Raw genomic sequence first — 18443 nt, 5'->3', positions numbered from 1 at the left:
ACCAATATGGTCTGAAACTGCATTTTCATTCTGGTGCTGGTACTCCTTTCTCTTACTATGATGCTTCAAAATTAATGGCACTTGATTTCTTGGCCAAGTAGTTCAGGATTTTACTTAGGTTTTTAACACTGTCCCACTTATCTACCCCTTACATCTCCACCTTTGCCAACTTGCTCTCATCTCTTATATGAAGTATTCATTCCTTGATACCTTGCCCTTTTAGCAATCGATTGCATTTTCATCTTTCTTATCATTATAATTAGCGCAAATTGGTCCTATTATGTTCATGGTGATACACTTTTATTTATTTATATTTACATCTAACTCCTGTATGACAAAGCAGGTATTGCCTTGTAAGAAGAGCTCATGCCCTCAGAATCTGTCAGGAATGCATGAATGAAACACCTGAATTGTAATTTAAAGAATCGCTTATTTATCATTTTGAACTTCTAACTTTCATATGCTAAAAGAATAATTTAAAAGTTAGCATTTTACTGAGCTGAAACTAATATCTTTTATATTTAAATTTTATTATTATAGTTTGATGTAATTTATATGTTTAAATTATATGTTAATTAAATGTATGTTTCATTTACATATGTAATTTTTTCATCCTAGAGTCATTAAGAAGCTGTCAACATATATGGATTATTTTCCATTACTGACTGATCCTTGAAGTTGTATGACTAGTTAAGTATGACACTTAATAAAGTGAAAATGAAAATGAGTTCTTACTGTTGTAAATGACTGCTCACTCACTTTGTAACACTAGTTTCTTTGTGAAGAAATCTATACACACACACACACACACACACACACACACAGTAATGGGGACTGAACCCAGGGCCTTTGTCCTAAGCTGCATTGTCTATATCCCTAGCCTTTATCTCATTAAAGTTGCCAAATTGCCCGGGCTGGTCCAGAATTTGTGTCCTCCTGCCTCGAGTGTGGAGATGACAGGTATGTGCCCCTGGCTCAGCTGGAGTAATCCATCTCTATGTCCTATACATGCACCGCATACAGTGTCTGCCTCCTGCCATGGTCTGTGCACTGTCACAAGAAGGGTGCTGCATGCAACGGAGGAGGGTTCTTGCCAAGGTGGCCATTTACTTAAATTTTCTCCTTTACTTAGTCATAATTATCAGGTTTCAGTGATACCATAATTCTGCCGAATAACCAACAAAAATTACTTTTCTTTAGGAAATTAGAGTACCGTCTTTTAAATTTAAGTTGTCTAAGGCTTAGGTGGAAAGAATTTGAACCACCAGGGAGACACATTTTATTTTCTTTCACTTATTTTTGGTATGCTGCCCTTCTAATCCCACCTTCTCTGCTAAGGCGAGTCTTACCGGAGAGGCATATTTTTTGGGTATCTTACACTTTTCCATTTTGTTGGAACTTGATCTATAAAGTTCTTCTCAAGGTGATGGGAAAGTTGCTTCAAAGGCACAACATGTGCAGCAAGTTTGAGGTAGTATTGGTTTGACCAAAGTCCTGTTATATTATCTTGAATGTTAATGAATATTTAAATTAATTTTTAAATTATGCTTTAGTCCTAAAGCAATGAATATTATATTCTTTCACTTCATTTCTCTCAGAAGTTCCTATCTGTTAACTCTACATCTCGACTATTTGAGAAATATATCTTCAGGTAAGACTTTTTCAGTTGATTCATTGGTACAAAGACAAATAATACAAATGTAATTTAATTTCTTTCAAATCTCATATGTTTTTATGGCTCTTTCAACCTATTTCATAAAAGTTCCTAAACAAAAGTTACTTTTTATCTGACAATATAGCATGTGAAGAGCTTTTGCAAACCTGCTGGCATATTATTTTTCCTAACTCTATTTTCTTCTTTTAAGCTCAAAGTATCAGATTTTTAGCTTATGCTTTATTGCTGGCCAAAATTTAGAATAGTTATGGCTTGAAATTAAAGAAGCAAAGATCATGATCATACAGTATCTTTTTAAATACATGTTAACAATTAAGCAAACTTCTAGGTTTTTTCACGCTGTTTGTCTAAACAGAAGAGGTTTTTCTTACCATATAATTTCGCAACACACAAACCATTAACACAAAAGCATCATGCCTAAGGTAAACAGTTCTGGGTTGCCAATGTAATATCCCATTTTCTATACATATATATATAAAATAGAATGTAACTGTGTAACTGTCTTATATTGGCTTTATTCATTAAAATGAATTTAAATCCCCTATGACTTTTAATTGTGCGACACCTGTTATCTTTAGTATTTAATGTATGATAGTTTAATGATTTACTTAATAAAAGACACCTTGGTTGCTTCTAGGTTTTACCAATTAAGAATAAAGCTACTGTAAAATATATGCAAGTCTTTGTGTGTACATAAGTTGTCAGTGTGTTGACATGTGTTTTCTATTTCTTTTGAGTAAAAACTAAGGAGTAAAGTACAAATTCCCTTATGATGAATGTGCTCACTATGTATATCTAAAATGTGACGATAAAATTAACTAAAAAATACTCGGGAAAAAGGAATGTTTTAATTGAAAAAAAGGAAATGTAACTGCATTCCAAAGTGCCTGTATCATTTTCAATGCTATAAGCAGTAAGGCAAAGTTCCTTTGGTTCACATCCCTGTTGGCATTTGGAGTTGCCAGTATTTTGGCCATTCCTATGAGTAAATAGTAGCAACTCATGTTAATTTGAAATTCCCTAAAGACATATCATGAACATGTTTTCATTTGTTCATTTGCCAGCTGTACATCTCTTCCTGTGAGATGTCTGTTTAAATCGCCAATGTTTTCTTCAGATTGTTCATTTAACTCTGTTAAATCTTAAGTATTTATTTATGTTTTGGGTGGCTGCAATGTATAAAATGTATCCTTTACATATATTTCTTTGAGGCTGTAATTGTCTTTGCATCCTCTTAATACTATTGTCTGTAGAGTAAGGACAATAACTTTCAATGCTAATTAAATGCAATTTCTCCAAAAAATTTTTTTTGGGTACTGGGGATCGAAATTTCTCAATTTTTCTTTCAAGGATCATGTACCTGATACTATATCTTACCTATCAAAGGTTATCTAGGTTTCTTCTAAGAGGTTTATAATTTTGTTTTATATTTAGGTCTATACAACATTTGGATTTAACATTGCAAGCTGCAAAGTCTGCCTCTAGATTAAGTTTTTGTTTTATTTCTGTTTGTCTACTTGTTCCAGCATTGTTAAAAAAAGACCATCTGACTCTCTTCCTCATTTTCCATTTGGGGGATCTTCAGCTTTGAGTCAGTCTTGTCCCACCCTTGCATTCCTCTCTAGGGTGAGGATGAGAACCTGAGAAAGGGTGCTCCTCATGGCAACCACGCAAGAAAACTCGTGAAAGCAGTGGAGCTATATTCAATGCCATATTTGACTCAAGTCTATGATCTTAATTCCTGAATGATAGCACCCTGCTGTGAAATTAGGGAAATGCTATAGTGCTCAACATTTTGAGAAAATATTTTTCTTTCAGTATAAAGCTGCTCCACTTAGACACATGAATCCTCGTCTTTTGCTAAATCTTTATAGAAAATGAAGATACAGTGAGAGTTAAAGGTTTAAAATCTGCAAACATTCATACTTACAGTGAAGAAGGATAACACATAATCATTTTAAATAGAGTTCTTTGCCAAAATATATTCTTCAGATTTTAAATATTATGAACATTATGTATCTATCTATCCATGCATCCATCAATCCATCCATTATGTTTCTTCTTGTATCTTTTATCTATGTTTGCTAACTTGTCCTCTTTTTCCTTTTCAGAGAAAACTTCGTACTGCAGTCCCTGCTCCACTCATTGCTTTGTGTTACAGAAGTGATCTCTGTAATTAAGTTCTATGTCATCATTCTTATGTCACTGATACTGTAACAGTCAACCTATTCAACTTTGTTCAAAGCAGACTTTTCTTTCTTGAGTCCAGAATATACACAGGTATGTGTGTATGTGTGCATGTGTATACTTGATAGGGATTTTTTGATAGCTTAACTGAATCTTTTCAATAGTACATTGTTTAGGGGAAACTAAATTATTATTTAAAAATGACCCATACTTATCCTCACTTTGAGGGGTGATTGTTTAAAAATGATCTATACTTTCCTGCCACTTAATCCTGGGCTTGACACTGTGACTTGTTTTTTCCAGAAGATTTTAGCAGAGACGCTGCAGCAGAAAGTCATATCGTAAAATTTAAATTGCACACACTTTTGCAGTTGTTACAGAAGGGTTCTGAATCCAAGAAAATGAATGCTTTTTGGATACAATCTCAGATTTTGAGTATCAACTTCAGCTCATCCATAGATCTGTTACGACAATGGTTTAAAATTACTGAATTTGAGTGCGGTCAGTGACAATATTCTGTGCATCTATTGATACAAGGAGGTGTTTAGCAAATAATCCATTGATATAAATAGGTACCTCTTTGCACACATTCATTCTATTACAAAAGTCTGAATCAAAACTATCAAGATTCATTTCTCCCTTGAGAGAAGCATAAATTCACACTGGAATTCTATTTATTCAAGTGAATATAACTCTGCTCTTTACTATTAAGAAAATCGAGCTCTGAAACATTAACTGTATTACATATTTCCTATCTTATCTTCTACTTATTACTGACAAGAAATAACATTTTGCTCTCCAAAGTTCTGATCTCTTTAACATATTTCTATGGTCTAGAGTTTGTTTGTTAAACTAAAGAGATATGATGGACAATTACCTAAAGAACATAATTAAAAATAAGCAACTACTAGCAATATTTTCATCAATAACTGTAGATTATTTGACAAAGCTCTTATACAACCACAAAATAATATTTTCCAGCCAGCCAATTCTGCATACCCTGGATCCACAGGGAAATGCACAGCATGACAGCATAGAGTCCAAGAGGAAGTGCTCCTCTCAGAAACAATGGCACGTGCTTTCACTCCAGCACAGGCATTCCTGATAGTAACTACAAGAAAATCGACCAATCTTTCTGGATCTTCATTTTCTCACCTTAGAAGAAATGAGCATATTTTATAAAATTACCCTGAAAATATCTTCCAGTGCCTATGATCTACGATTTCAACATTTCAGTAAGTACTGGTGGTCTTTGACCTCAGGGAGATTTTTGAAAGCCTTTGACCTCAGGGAGATTTTTGAAAGCCTGCCTCCTTGGAAGAGGAAGAGTACTTTTTTGCTCTCATTGGGGACATGAACATCTCTTACTGTGACAGATTCACACATGATCCCTGAACCCAATCATAACCGTTATTTAGGATTCCCCTTCCTCTGCTCCCTTTCTTTTCTTCCCTCTGAGTCCTAAAACTCTAAGTGATCCTCCCCTGGAATCTGTGATCATCTGCACATAAAGGCTGTGTTGCCCATTTTCTAACTCGGTGACTCACACTCAGCCTCAGATATTTCAAGCTCACCACAGGAAAGCTTTCCTTGGTACCTTGATATAGTCTCCAACATGCACATTGTGTTTTTCATTCTTAGCCGTCATCATACTTAAAATTATTTGTTATGTGTTTGTTTTTATTCTAACTAAACTGAAAGCAATGACTAAGTTTCTCATTTTTGTTTTGATTCTAGCTGCATACCCCATTCCCTTCACAATTCTTGGCATATAATCGAAACTCAATGAATAATTTAAAATTGACATAACTTTTAATATTCTATTGCACTTGTTCAAATTCTGGGGGTGTAGAAACAAAGGGCCTAGTTCTTACAGCAGATCGGGATAAACACATTTAAATTGGGTATTTTGGAACCAGTAGTTTTGTGAAGGAACTTGATGCATTCGATGGAAAATAACCATCTAAACTAATAAAGACGAAGAAAAATAATAAATCTTACTCAAACGTAAGTTTTGATGAGTCATACTTAAAGGACCTCTTTATTCTGTGAGGCAGATTGAAATGTTGTCATGAAAAATCCCACACGAAAATCTTATCTATGACTTTTTAGCTTTTTCTAGGCAAGGAAAAGCACTTCGTACAGACTACAGAATTTCAAAAAAGAAAATGAAGATGATATGAAGAGAAATCTCAAAAATCACAGAATGCAAAAACTCATAGGTACTTTCTAGCTCAGTGTTAACAGACTGTCACCAGAAAATATGCTATTACACCTTAAGAAAATTCTGGGAGAGAGAATTATTATCTCAGAATTCAATAAAATATCTCAATAGAGTTATGTCAGTTTAGTACAATAAATTAAAACTGAGTGTAATATTTCTGCATAGTACAAAGAATATGTCAATATTTAATTTATCAAATGTAATAAAAATTGAGTATTAGAACTCAAAAGAAAAAGCCAAAGAAAAGACAGAAAAAATTTAGGCCAAGATCCTTGTTTTTGAAGATGCAGAGACTCTCCTTATAGCAAATATTAAATCAGCGATGCACAGGGGATACCCTAAAGGAAAATGGTTATTTGCATAAATGGATTTAGGCTCCAACCTAAGTGTATAAACATCAAAATAAATCTATGTAACTTTCTATTATTATGTCAAAATGACCAGTAATTTGTTTCCTAAGGTTCTAGCAATTTCAGTTTTACTTTCTATATAATTAGGCATTTTTTATGTATTGTATTTATTATCTGCATGCTATATAAATAAATATTTATTTGGACAAATATCATTTAGTCTTTTTAAAATAAGGAAATATGTATATAAATAAATTGATATAACTGCCTTACATAATTTTATTTGATTAATTTGATTTTATAGCACAAGGAAACTAAAGAATGCATAAGAAGGTTAAGGGAACAGTAAATTTCTAATAAAATCTTAGATGATATTTGTGTATTATTTATTCATGGTTTTTCCTTAAGTGCATATTTTTAAATAAAAATTTAACAATTACCTTTTTATAGAATAGTAATCCTTACACAAATGCCATTTTGGCTTTATATCAATCTTATGGAGTTTTTTCAGATTAGAGATTGGTGTATTTATAGAGCCACTCATTTGATCTATTTAGATATATGGATTTAAAAGTAAAATAAACACGCAAATAAAAATCTCTTTTGCCAGATATATTCATTTCTCCACTGCAAAAATATATGGTGAAGATTTATTTTTAAACTCACTTTAATGTGAAATACAATGGGGCTCAATTTTGGCATTTATAAATGGTAAAACTTCTAGGGGTAAAAAAGATTAAGAGGTATAAAAAATAATACACATGGAGCAAAAAAGTGAAAAAATGAACATCATATACATGGAGACAAAGAAGGATGTTTCCATTTCCAGTAAGAATCCGTTCCTCTGAAGAGCAAAGCAGGAATTTCTGAGACCTGCACCACCAAGGTTAAGAGATGAGTGGTTGCTTGCGATGAATTTTTATTTTTTATGACTTTTTGTATAAATCCAAGAATGTTTTAATGGAAAATAGAATATGAATGCAGTTTTAGTCCTTTATTTGTTGCTTATGTACAATTTTCAGTTGCATAAGTTCTATTATAACTTTGGCACGTTTGTTTGTAACAGATTTAACCTAGTTAGAAAGATAAAAACTTCAATTTTTAAGAAAATAAGCACTGCAGCATTTAAAAATAATTTGAGAGTATATTTTCTTTTTTACTTAGATAATTTTGAATGCAGTATTGTTCTTGCCTCCTTGTTACGCACATTGTCAAAACATTCTTCTCCTAATCTGTTTCTTAATTTTCTTAAAATAGTATTGCTAAAATAACACCATTTACAATAGTGTGCAGATCTACTCAGTAATGAAGAATATTAAAATGAAATTTGTTTACAGTTTCAGAGGTATGGTAAACAATAAAGTGATCATATTTAAATGCACAGTTTCATAAATCCTAACATACATTTTCGTAGGTGAAATTAGCACCATAGTCAAGATATTAAACATGTCTCCCATAAAAAGGTTTGTCTAGCTTGTTCGTAATTAATTTTCCTCTAATTAGTCACAGTGCCCAGATAAAATCTGTTTTCAGACATTATAGATCGTAGTTATTGTTTTCTGGACTGCTGGACTTTTATATAAATAAGTGCATGCAGTATGTTCTCTTTTGGAGGGTTGATTTATTTCAATCAGGTAACTGACTTTGATTTTCATTCATCTTGCATGAGTTAAGAGATCTCTGCTTATTGATGAGTACTACTGAATTGTGTATATGTAACTCATTTTTTTTACAAATTTATTCACATATGGATAGACTTTGGGTGCCTCCAATTTGGGGAATTTTTTTAAAAATCTGCTGTATATATTTGTTACAAATTTTTGTATAGTCATGACTTCACTTTTCTTGAAAAAATGTCTAAGGAGAATATAACTGGTTTGTGTGGTAGTCATATGAATAGGAAACCCCTAAAGAGCTTCAAAAACGGTGACCCCCATGTGTCTTCTTTTTGATGGTGTGAGAGCTGGTTGTTTGGGTTTCTTAGTAAATCCAGTACATTTAAATATCTTCTTTAGTGGGTGTGTAATGTTTTAAAGTACTTATTTGTTATATTATTAAATACTTAAAAGTCATAATATATTTTAGAATATCAGTGTGTGTTTATAAATTTTTCAAATATTTTCTTCTGGTCTTTCCATTATCTTAACAATATGTTTCCTTCTCTGTACCCCCTCCTCCCTTCCCCATCTACAAATACTTTATTTCAATTTTTTCATTTTCTCATGTTTTTTTATTTTCCCTTATTACCTTTCCCCTACCCTTCCTACTTTCCCTACAACTTTACCCCTTTTCTTCCTATTTCACATAACAATACCTTTTGATGATTATATACTTTTGACTTTGATGAAGTCCAATTCATTGTTTTTTTTCTACAGTGTTTTAGTCCGCTTTAGTTCTACTGCAAAATGCCTTGGACAAATTTACTTATCTAACAGAAATTTCTTTCTTTCTTTTCTTTTCTTTTTTTTTTTTTTTTTTTTTTTTTTTTTTTTTTTTTTTGGTGCCAGGGATCGAACTCAGGTCCTTGTGCTTGAGAGGCAGTTGCCAAAACCACTGAGCTAAATCCTTGGCCCCAGAAATTTATTTCATAGGGTCTAGAGATTGGGACTTTTGAGACTAGTGTATCCATGCAGTGAGTTTCTGGCAAAGGCTCTTTTGTCTTTTTGCTGTGACCTCACACGGCAGAAGGAAAGAGAATGCACAGGTTCTCTGAAATATCTTCTTATAAGGCTCTGAACTTCTCATGAAACCCAACTGTTGTGATCCCCTCTAAACCTAACTGACTCGCTAGGGCTCTATCTCCACGTTCCACTATCCTGGGAGAAGAGGCTTCAGCCTACACATTTTGAAAGACAGGGATATGCAGTCCATGTACAATAAATGCTGTTTTGTCTTAGAAACTTTTCCCTAATTGAGGTAAGTGGACTATTTTCCTATAATTTATTCGTTTTTTTAATAGTTTTAGTACATATATTGAAGTCTATAATGCGTTTCAAGTTGAGTTTTGTATATTGTTTGAGTAAGATAAGGGAGGGACTATTTTTTTGACATGTAGTTTTCCAGTTGTGCTGTTGTTTCAATACTATTAATAATGGGAGATGGAAAGGTAGCTCACTAGTAAAGTCCTATGATTGGTATCCAGCACTAGCTTCAATGCTGGATTTGATGCCTGGCAATAAATAAATAAACACACAAAGATATCTTTCTTTGTTGAATGCTTTCACCCTTTTGACAACAATCAATTATCTACATATATGTGAACCTACTTCTGGAGAACAACAGAAATCTTAAGGAGAAAATGTTTTTTGTCAGCACACAATTTTTCTTGAGCTCATTTTTAGTGTAGTTCTATGCTAACACATTTTAAAACTAAAGAAATAAATACATCTGAAAGCATTTAATTATAATGTAGATATTCCCTTAGCAGTTGAAACAAAGAGTTAATGGACAAACTGTTAATCAGAGCTCACGTAATCAACAGACTTATTGAGGGACAGAAAGTCAACTTATCATGTTTTAAATAGGAAGTTTACAGTTTCACACAAATCAAGGTCTGGTGTTCTCTTCAGGAAGTGTTAAATTTAGGAATTTCAATTAGGTCCACAAAACTACATTTTTTTTCTTTCTATTTGTTGGTTCTGCTTTGTCTCTACTGTCAAGCCACTGACATAAGATTACAAAGGTTGACCCAAACAGTCATCAAGTGAAATGATCCTTACAGTTCACTGCCTCAGAAAAGAGATTTCCTTTCACCCAGAATCTATATCTTTTACCCCAGATCCTGGACTGAAAACTGCATCAAAGGAATTTTTGATTAGTTCAGCCCAAACCTATAGAACCACAGAAAATGGGAAGAGATAAGGCTCATTAAAGCCTAGAGTAGTTAAATCACTCAAACAAAGAGAAAGGATGCTTGTAGGCACGCAAAAAGAATAGGTAAGCAGAGAGAGAGAAAATATTTATTACTTCAAGGTAACAAACACTTTTATAAATAAACTATCAGGCTAAAATATTTATTATAATTTTAAAAGAAGTTTTCAAGAGAAAATATATATTTCCACATCTTTGAAAATCATTCTTAAATTTTCCTAACAAAACATAATGATCTGAAGAGACTCAGAGCCAGAGGAGAAAATTGAAAAATGTTATTTACCTTTAAATAAAATCATGCAATTAGTTTATAGCTCAGGTCTTTTTTACACTAGATATATGTGTGACTCAAGCTATTCCAGAGCTATGAGAAACATCTTGACTTAATCTGTGATAATATCAAAACTATCTATAACTAAATTTGATAAAACTACCACAAAAGAAAATACAGTCCAAATTCACAAACATATCTATATGTAAAATTTTACTCAGAATTTTAGTAAATAAGACTGTAAGATTTGTCATCATATTTAAGAAAGTGTTGGTGGGAAATATGGCCAAATATTAGAAAACCTATTAATAGTAATAGTAGTATCAATGAGTGACATAATTAAATATGTGCTAGTGTTAATGGATACTGAAAGTCACTTTATCTGGAAGTTAGAGAAAAGTGTTAGAAACTCCCTAGAATTGGTAAACTTTGTTTTCCACATATCACTAGGAAACAAATAAAATGTTCAAATAATAAAGCAATTTCTACCAAAAGAAGATGAGGAAAGAAATCTGAGGTGTCATCACTGTTATTTGATTGAATTCTGGGAGTTGCGGTGAGCTACAATGGACCAGTGGCAGCAGTGATACCGTGAGTGACAATGCAGGCAAACACACTCAAGAAGGTAGAGAGAATAAAAAGAAGTCGCCGAGCACAAGTGACAATGCTGAACAGGCCTCCCAACTCAGAGTGGACCTTCCTAGTGACATATCACTAGGAAATCAGCCCATACTTGTTCAGGCAGTTATTAGTTGGGTTGCATATAATTACTATTAAATTTATGTCTAATCATCATAACACTGAATAAAAAAATAATTAAAATGAATAGAAATATTAAATAATATGACTGAATACTACCTACATACAAAAATTGAAATTTTATATGATGATATAAATATAGAAGAAAAATATCATGTCATAAAATGCCAAAATAAAGAAAATATTTAAGAAAAAGGTTATGAATAATAAAGAACTATTTTTTAAAAACATAAAATTTAACTTTACGAAAAGATCTGATTAGAAGACATAATAACAGAGTATTAACATAAACCAAATCAATCTGTGAATTTAATGCAATTGTAATGCAAATATCTAATACTATCTTCATGTTCTTTAACAAAATTATTTAAAACACAGGTGGAAGATAAATGTAGAAGAATTATCACGAACATCCTAAAATGTAATATATGTATCATGGAGCTTTACCTACAAAGTATTCTGAGTGGGAAAATCTCAAAATTAGTGAAATTAGAATAGAATGCATGGTCTTAGAAGAGATAAAATAGTTACATATATTCAAGTGAACCAGAAACTTAGGTAACATTTGAAATCTCTTGGGAAATGATGATTTACATCATAATTACGTTGGCAAAATAATCTTTACATTGACAAGAAAACATCCAATCAAAATATGAAAATAAATTCTCAGTGGATTAAAGTGAGAAATGTGAGGGGAAATATGAAATATATTGTAAATGACAAAATCTTTAAGGAATGCACAACACATATATAAATCTGATTTAAGAATCAGCAGTTTGCAAAAAACAAAAACTTTGTGGGGAAAAATTACATTCCATGGAATCATTATAGATAGAAGAACATAAGGTTATGTACAGTCTGAACTGATTTTTAATATTCGTGTGACATAAAGTCCCTACATTTTGATAAGAATAAAAAGATTACCCAAAAGAAAGTCGTCAAGGTTAGATTAAGTTAGGCGGTGTGTTAGTCACAGGGCAGGCTGCCCCATGGTAGCAAATGGTTCCAGAAATCCACAGAAATCCAGAAATCTACAAAAGAGGGAGTTATTTCTGGCCTAGGCTGCATGGGGATGTACCAGGGAATTTGCCTATGTTAGGAGCTCTGTTTTTCGGGAATGTAGGCCTCAAGGGAAAGAGCGCCATTAATTTGTAGGGACACCACCTGCAGATCATGGCTTCATTTTGAAAGAGAAAAACCCCAGAAACCAATCTACTCATTTGGAGTGGCTCTGTTCACTTCCATGGACATTTTGTAGTCGCATGGCCACATTTCACCAGGACAGGATCTATAATTCTCTGTTACCTGGAATTAGGGGAAAACCAGATCAATAGTGACTGCAAATGACTTCCACAGAAATTTCGGCAAAAATATCAAGGATAATACAAACGTAGTGGCTACCGTCATTGGAAACAGACCAACAGCACGGTAGCCATTAAATAAAATAATGCAGAATTTAATATTCGTCAGATAGGAAATCATCTATATGATTGGTAACTTCTGTTCAGTGGAAAGAGACAGTTCCCATTGTGCACACCGGGCAAGAATGCAAACAAAATTTAAGAAATAATTATTCGGAATATATTATCTCTTCATCCGTACCATTTTCAGATTATGCTTCTCCACATAAAATGAAGGGAAAGCATTGTACAAGAACGTTTATTTCAGTATTTAATATTGCAATAAAGGCAAGGAATTGGATGATTATTTCTGCGTGTTGATTATGGTATGTCCATCCTGTGAACTATTTTATACTCATTTACAAAAACAATGATGATGCATTGACTGGAAAGGCAGTCATGATGTAGTTATAAAACACAGCAGTTGCACAATATGTAGAATAGTATAGAAAATTAAGACAGTAGAGAGGATGGAAAGGACAGAGAAGAAAATGATTGAGGAAGACAGAAAAAAGGAAAGGAGGGAAGAAATCTGTGTATAGAGATAATTAACATCTATATACCTGATATTTTGTGAATCATTTTCACAGTTCAAGTCATTATTTAAAATATTATCAGAAACTATCTGTAAACTATTCCAGTAACCATTCAAAGACATTATTCGATGAACAGAAAATCTGTCTCAGTAAAGGAGCATTTTCAAGGACTTTAATTTTATTTAAAATCAATTTTGAGTCTAATACATGAGTGTAATTAATTTTTAAGTTTTTATTAGGCCTTTTTTATCCCTAGCCTGTGTCCTAATTACTAAAAGACTTAAATTTGGCAAACCATGGAACTGCTATTCCTCGGCTCTACAGAGAAGCACAAGCACGTGTTCACAGCACATCATTAGAATGAGTGCCTCTAAATATTTAAGGAAAATAATCATGTTTAATGAAAATGTTCCTTTTTAAAATTGCAGGACATCCCATAAAACCAGCTGACATCATCAAAATTTTAAAATGTGGCCACATATTTTAGTCGCCATCTATTTCAAATTCGAAATGTCTAAAGTTGAGAGTTCTGCTAAGATGCACTGCAGAATGACATATTTTAAAGGTCGCAGTTTAAAAATGCAGAATGTAGTTATATTGTGTCCTATCCACCTGATCTTAAGTTGCCTAATCCAATGAGCTTAGATTTAGCCTGATCGATATTGATAATATTACTTCCTTCCTCACATTGTCATTGCAGTGATTTACTGAGACTATACATGTGCTTACAGGAGCAAATGGCGCTAGTAATCACTCGATAGGTGTTAGATATTAAGTTACCGTTATGGGTACACACTGTCATATGTACAGAAATACAGTGGAAAGTTAAGTAAACAACTGTAACATCTAATTTCTAAAAGGAGGGGGTGATAACACCTTAGAACACTGTAAAGGCTGGAGATGTGTTTTTTTATATTTCTGCCATGAGTTTTCAATTAAAGAACTCCAAGTAACTGTAGATATAAGAATTACAGGCACTTCCTATCAGGGATCAGGCTTTGTCATATTATGTTTCTGTGTATTCATTTATGTGCCTGTGCATGCATGTGCATCTGTTTTATTTTTATATGTAGCTGATGAGACAATGGGAGCTGAATAATTTAATTAATCCTTCAGTGCCTTGTGGTCTTCACATGGATTAATTTCCAGTTTCTTCTTAAAATCCCGTGAAGTCACCTAGGATGTAGTGTTGGATATTGAAAATAAATGGAGTCAGAGTCACATCTGTGTTTTGCTGTAAGTTACTGGTCTCCTACTGACGTTAATCAATCAGCTAGTTCATTCATTCATTCCTTTCCATATTCCACACATTATTGTACAATTTGTATATATAAGCATTGCACTAGGAATGTTAGGCATTCCGAGAAGGCAACCGTCAACAAAGCTGACTAAATTATCTGTCATCATAGGGCTTACATCCTAGCATTCTCACTGCCAAAAGTGAATAATAATCCTTACCTCTTGCAGTTCTAATGAGATTTAATGAGTAAATGTATGCACAAAGATTGGAATATACGACGCTGTAATTGTTAATTATCCCTTTAATGTTCTGTAGTCTTTCTAAGATGAAAATGAAAATATATCAAAAAGAAGGGCAGTGCTAATGAACACTAATGTGTCCACTGAGTAGAACTCTCTTACTTTTTGCTTCATTTCTGATTAATATGCATTTTAAGTGAAGGCAATAAAAAACAAAATACAAAACTAATGTCTCCAGGGGAAAATGAGTAAGGTTATTCTCCTTTTCAATAGGAACATCTATTCTCACATCTTGAAGCAAACATTTTTTTTTCCTCATTTGAGTTTATTCGTACATGTTAGGTATACAGTACAGTTACATTCATCATTGGGATCTTGTACCTTTACATGACAGGTGTTGGTTCTCATTTTTTCCCCTTGTCCCTGCCCTCCCTTCACCACCTCCTCCCCTCCCTCTTTACAAACATTTTATTTGCATTTTTTCATTTTCTCCTATTTTTTCCCTTTCCTTTATTACCTTTCCCCTATCCTTCCCACTTTCCCTACAACTTTAGCCCTTTTCTTCCTATTTCACATTGTCAGTTATCTCATTAGGATTTTAAGTACTATTACAGTTTATTCACACCAGAGAAACTATTCGGTATTTACACATGTGTGACTTCTTTATTTCACTCAGGAGTATATCTTCAATATGTATCCATTTTCCCATAAAAGAATCTAATTTCTCATTCTTTATGGCTGAGTAGTACTTCATTTTATAGAAAAACCACATCTTTATCCAGTTTCCAACTAATAGGCAAATGGGCTGTTTCCAAGTTTTAGCTATTACAAACTGTGCCACTATAAACATAGGTGTGCTTATATCACTGGGATATGATTCTTTTAATTCTTTTGGAAAGATACCCAGTCTAGGAATCAATCTAACGAAAGAAGCAAAAGACCTCTACACTGAAAACTACAGCACTCTGAAAAAAGAAATCGAAGAGGATAAAAGAAAATGGAAAGTTATCCCCTGTTCCTGGGTAGGAAGAATCAATATAATGAAAATGGCCGTACTACCAAAACTGCTATACAGATTCAACGCAATGCCAATTGAAATTCCAGTACTATATTTCACAGAACTAGAAAAAAAGAATCCAAAAATTCATTTGGAATCAGAAGAGACCTAGAATAGCAAAAGCCATCCTAGGCAACAGAGACATGGCAGCGTGTATAACAATTCCCAAACTGGAGCAAAATTTTAGCAGACACATAAGTCTCCTGAGAATCTGTGTGGCCATGTCTTTTAATACTCACTGTAGGTGTTACTGATTTTTAACAAGTTAAAAATAGAAACTGCTGAAGTAACTGGTTGCAATTTATTCATTTCTTCTATAGTACATAGTAATCAGTACTCTGCCCTGCACATGATAAATCCTAATTGAATAAAATCATATTTAAATACAAGGCTATTTTCTTGATTTGAAGCATTTGGTTATCTTCATACATTTTAAGGCAGATAATGTCCAAGATAGACAGGGAAAATAAAAGCATGGATAATTTCAAAGAATAAAGTTTAAGTTCTAATATTAATAGCAATCAGGCAATTATATATTATATTATATTCACAATTAAATGTTTGCCGCTCAGTCAGTAGTATTGTCCTAAATAGTAATTTTCAACTTATTTTTTTATATTCCTAGGATTTTTCATACTTTTAAAGGGAATGAGAAGCAGTCTTGCCAAAATGAAAATACAATCTTCTTCCCAATTCCCATTCTATCTTCTTTTTCCTATTTTAGCTTTGTAACAGACTTCTTATACAGCATTTGATATCTTATTTTCTTTAAAGCCAACTGTCAAAAGCTCCCTCTTAGGTAATTAGAAAAACAACAATCAAAAATGAATAATAAGAAACAAAGTCTACATTATAAAATGTAGTCTTTACATTTAAAATTTTAAAAATTTTAAGAGACAAACTATACAATAAAATACACAATTTAAGGAAAAGATACATTCAATGCTATCTCAAGTGAAATCTACAGATGACAAAAAAGGAGACACCTTTAGATCAAATCTGAAAAGGTTTGTAGCAGCTGTTCCATTTAGAACCAACATACTGCTTAACACAGAGCACGGTAATTATGGGAATTATTTTTAGTTGGCAAAATTGCTGAAGCTATCCATCCATCAAAATTTGAAACTTTTCAAACTGAGCCCTGTTTCAAACTTAAGCTCATGTTTTAAGTTATGGAGAATGAAAAAACCATGACTCTCAGAGTAAAAAGAAAATGATATAAGGTAAACAAATGTCATGACAACATATTTTACTTTATATTACCTTGTTTACGTGGAAGAAATAATTTGTTCTGCTTAGTTGAATAAATAATTATGATGACACAGCACAGGGTGCTGCTCCAGAAATACAATAAAACATACTTGAGTGTATGAGTGCAGAGTTTATAAAATAGAAGTGGTTGGTTCTGATGGGTAAAGAGTTAAGGAAGATGTTCCAGAAGGAGCATTTAAATTTGGTCTTTAAAAATGAATTAAAATTGGAGTAGCGATCCAGGTGGAATTCACTTAATATTCAAAGAGGAAATGTGTAACAATCTAGAGAATTATGGATAACTTGAATAATTAAGAGTTTAGAAAAAACTATAAAAATAAAAAAAAAATAAAGATAGAGAAAGCTAGACAACAAATCCATGGAGTTTTGGGACTTTGCCTTTGGGCAATAGAAAATTAAGCTTTTTAAGGAAGAGTGTAATATGAACACATCTGTGATACTGGATGATCACCATTAATAATGTCTATTTTACACTGGAAGACACAAGATGGAAGGAAAGCAGAGAAATAAGGGAATTATTCATTTAGATCTTACAGGTTGGTTTCAAATATCTCATCTCTGTAATACTTTTGTATGAATAGTTGAATATAATTTATTTTGTATTACTGTTTTATGACCTTCTCGGGAGAGAGACAGAAAGAGAAATGGTATGTTCTTCTTTTATCCCACAATTCACATAGTACATAGTACACTGCATATTTTTTAACTACTTTGCTGATAACTAAGTAGAAAGACAATAAAATAATGGCAAATTGTTCTCCTTTACAATGTACTTGCAGTTCTGGAACTGCAGCGGAACAGAGAGCCGCATGAATGTCACCACAACTCCCCTGCTGTTCCATACTGATCATGACTTTTATTAACTATATATTTTTGTTGAAGCAACATCAACAAGGATTAATACAATTTCTAAGATTTAAATGGCTATAGATTTTCTGACAGGTAACACATGCAAAATAAAAGAAAAAAGACTGTAATGACGTCAGATTCACTTAATCCTTTTGTTGGGGAAAATAAAAGAAAAAAGAAAATTATCCAGTAATTTGAACATAAATTCACCTTTTCTACACTGTTGTAATCTTGTTGATTTATTTATTTATTTATTTATTTTTTGGTAATCTTGTTTTACTTACTTGTAGTAGATGAGGATTTTAAATTCAGGAACAATATATTTATAACTATGATCATGCTAATCTGTTTTTTAAGCTGACAATTATACAGATTTTCTGAACTATTCAAATTAATATAGTAGCAAATTTAGTCACAAGTTAAAAAAATATAGAACAAATGTGCCTGGTCTCCCTGACAACATCATGCATTAATTTCAATGTGTCCAGACACAAAGGCATGGCAGTGGTTGGAA

General features: G+C 32.6%; 1 protein-coding gene across 2 annotated transcripts in view; it reads right to left on the bottom strand.

Moving 5' to 3' along the window:
* Csmd3 (CUB and Sushi multiple domains 3) overlaps positions 1–18443 on the bottom strand; it is a 1090649-nt gene that overhangs the window by 509653 nt on the left and 562553 nt on the right. The gene's annotated exons all lie outside the window — the stretch shown is intronic.

The sequence above is a fragment of the Fukomys damarensis genome, unplaced genomic scaffold, assembly GCF_012274545.1.
Source record: "Fukomys damarensis isolate Sample0158 unplaced genomic scaffold, DMR_v1.0_HiC HiC_scaffold_5, whole genome shotgun sequence".
Taxonomy (NCBI): domain Eukaryota; kingdom Metazoa; phylum Chordata; class Mammalia; order Rodentia; family Bathyergidae; genus Fukomys; species Fukomys damarensis.
The sequence above is the reverse complement of the archived record's forward strand: the minus strand, read 5'-3'. Positions and strand labels throughout refer to the sequence as shown.